The sequence below is a fragment of the Priapulus caudatus genome, unplaced genomic scaffold (assembly GCF_000485595.1).
Source record: "Priapulus caudatus unplaced genomic scaffold, Priapulus_caudatus-5.0.1 Scaffold2, whole genome shotgun sequence".
Classification (NCBI taxonomy): Eukaryota; Metazoa; Priapulida; class Priapulimorpha; order Priapulimorphida; family Priapulidae; genus Priapulus; species Priapulus caudatus.
The window spans coordinates 368352-371623 of NW_014577063.1; the positions used below are offsets into that span (position 1 = coordinate 368352).

At 53.3% G+C, this 3272-nt stretch overlaps 1 protein-coding gene across 1 annotated transcript in view; it reads left to right on the forward strand.

Moving 5' to 3' along the window:
- Positions 1 to 3272, forward strand: part of LOC106816570 (U5 small nuclear ribonucleoprotein 200 kDa helicase-like) — a 38776-nt gene that overhangs the window by 19946 nt on the left and 15558 nt on the right. The gene's annotated exons all lie outside the window — the stretch shown is intronic.

A 3272-nucleotide genomic window follows, 5' to 3' on the forward strand; every position in this document is an offset into this window, starting at 1 on the left:
GGTTCGTGTCTCGCGCCATGCCGCTACATCGCGTCGCAGATCGAGCCGAAACATCGCCAACACTAACCGTTACGCTGTTTCAGCGCGTCATCGAGGTCGCTGCTCGCGCATGCGCTACATCGCGTCGCAGATCGAGCGAAACATCGCCAACACTAACGTATCGCTTGTTTCAGCGGTCATCGAGGTCGTGTGCTCGCGCATGCGCTACATGCGCATCGCAGATATCAGAGCGAAACATCGCCAACACTAACCGTTCGCTTGTTTCAGCGGTCATCGAGGTCGTGTGCTCGCGCATGCGCTACAGCCGTCCAGATCGAGCGAAACATTGCCAACACTTAACGTTCGCTTGTTTCAGCGGTCATCGAGGTCGTGTGCTCGCGCATGCGCTACAATCGCGTCGAGATTCGAGCGAAACATCGCCACACTAACCGTTCGCTTGTTTCAGCCGCGTCATCGAGGTCGTGTGCTCGCGCATGCGTAATCGCGTCGCAGATCGAGGCGAAACAATCGCCAACACTAACTGTTCGCTTGTTTCAGCTCGTCATCGAGGTCTGTGTGCTCGCGCGATGCGCTACATCGGCGTCGCAGTATGAGCGAAAACATGCCAACACTACCCGTTTCGCTTGTTTTCAGCGCGTCATCGAGGTCGTGTGCTCGCGCATGCGCTACATCGCGTCGCAGATCGAGGCGAAAACATCGCCACACTAACCGTCGCTTGTTTCAGCGGTCATCGAGGTCGTGTGCTCGGCGCATGCGCTACATCGCGTCGCAGATTCAGCGAAACATCGGCCAACACTAACTGTTCGCTTGTTTTCAGCCGGTCATCGAGTCGTGTGCTTCTCGCATGCGCTACATCGCGTCGAGATCGAGCGAAACATCGCCAACACTAACCGTTCGCATTGTTTCAGCCGGTCATCGAGGGTCGTGTGCTCGCGCATGCCCGCAATCGCCGTCGCATGACGAGGCGAAACATTCGCAACACTAACTGTTCTCTTGCTTTCAGCGCGCATCGAGGTCGTGTGCTCGCGCAATGCGCTACATCGCGTCGCAGATCGAGCGAAGAACATTGCCAACACTAACTGTTCGCTTGTTTCAGCCGTCATCGAGGCGTGTGCTCGCGCATGCGCTACATCGCGTCGCAGATCGAGCGAAACATGCCAACATAACTGTTCGCTTTGTTTCAGCCGGTCATCGAGGTCCGTGTGCTCGCGCATGCGCTACATCGCGTCGCAGATCGAGCGAAACATCGCCAACATAACTGTTCGCTTGTTTCCCAGTCATCGAGGTCGTGTGCTCGCGCTGCGCTACATCGGCCGTCGCAGATCGAGCGAAACATGCCACACTAACCTGTTCGCTTGTGTTCAGCGGTCATCGAGGTCGTTGTGCTCGCACATGCGCTAGATACATCGCATCGCAGATCGAGCGAAACATCGCCAACACTAACTGTTCGCTTGTTTCAGCCGGTCATCGAGGTCGTGTGCTCGCGCATGCGATACATCGCATCGCAGATCGAGCGAAACATCGCCAACACTAACTGTTCGCTTGTTTCAGCCGGTCATCGAGGTCGTGTGCTCGCGCATGCGATACATCGCATCGCAGATCGAGCGAAACATCGCCAACACTAACTGTTCGCTTGTTTCAGCCGGTCATCGAGGTCGTGTGCTCGCGCATGCGCTACATCGCATCGCAGATCGAGCGAAACATCGCCAACACTAACTGTTCGCTTGTTTCAGCCGGTCATCGAGGTCGTGTGCTCGCGCATGCGCTACATTGCGTCGCAGATCGAGCGAAACATCGCCAACACTAACTGTTCGCTTGTTTCAGCCGGTCATCGAGGTCGTGTGCTCGCGCATGCGCTACATCGCGTCGCAGATCGAGCGAAACATCCGCGTGGTGGCGCTGAGCTCGTCGCTCGCCAACGCGAAGGACGTCGCGCAGTGGCTCGGCTGCGGCGCCAACAGCACCTTCAACTTCCACCCGAACGTGCGGCCGGTGCCCCTCGAGCTTCACATACAGGTGAGAGCGCCTGCCGGCCGTCGTCACCGCGTCATCGTCTCTAGACCGCCGTCCGTCGGTGAAGCTATCGTCGTAGCGATCGGCAACTTTTTTTTCAAATGATCTTTTCGAATTATCGTGTAGTATGCCCGCTCCGCCGATGAGTGATTATCGCGATCGACGCAATGTCCGGCACGTTTGACTTTGTTGAATTGAAGAAGCTGGCTTCACGATAAATTCTGAATGGAGCGGGCTTGTGCAGACCAACAAGCACAGCTCAGTCTCCACCTCACCACCGTACACGTGTTGATTGCAAATATTTATGTCGTGCAGCACTGTATGGGTGGTTACGTACAACAAGTTCGTGTATAATGTCTGTGTGTGTTGGTCATAAAAGATCAGTGCTGTACATCTTACAACATGTTGCATGCACACAACTCGTGTGTATGTGTTGGCCTCAGTAAAACAATCGTGTGCATCCTGCAACATTTTGCATCCACAAATATTAGCATATAGCATCTATGTTGGGCTTAACAGGGGGAATACTCAACTTCGTGAAAAATTTTTACACGGACAAACCTTAGCGTGCGACGCGTGTGTGCACGCCGGTGATCAGCATTCGATTGCTCACGCTTGGACTCCTCTCGCCAACTTCGTGACAAATTTTGAACGGACAAACGACGCTACACTAATGTTTATTTTAACTCGGTGGCTACGCTTCCAGTCATCCATTACAAAGCTCAGCACAGATTCCCAAATCCATGTCACGATTAGGCACGATTAGTCACGTCCTTGCAAATCGTTGATTTTACTGGATTTACTATTATTGCTTCAAAAGCTACAAAAACATTTTTTTTTGATAAAATACCTAAAGGTAAGTAATATTATGGTAAAAACTTCTTGTTTGCTGTTTTTTACTGAAAAAATATAGTTGGGTTCACATTAGAAATATATGACCGGACGCGTAGCCATGGCATTATTTTAAATGCTTTAACGTTTTTTTAACGTCATCCTCTCGCCCAGGGCTTCAACATCACGCACACGGCGTCGCGTCTGCTCGCGATGGTCAAGCCCGCCTACAACCACATGCTCAAGTACTCGGCGAAGAAGCCCGTCGTCGTGTTCGTGCCGTCGCGCAAGCAGACGCGCCTCACCGCGATCGACATCCTGACGTTCTGCGCGGCCGACATGCAGCCCGACCGCTTTCTGCACGTCACCGAGAAGGACCTCGGACCCTACCTGGAGAAACTCAACGACAAGGTGAGAGATAGTCACGC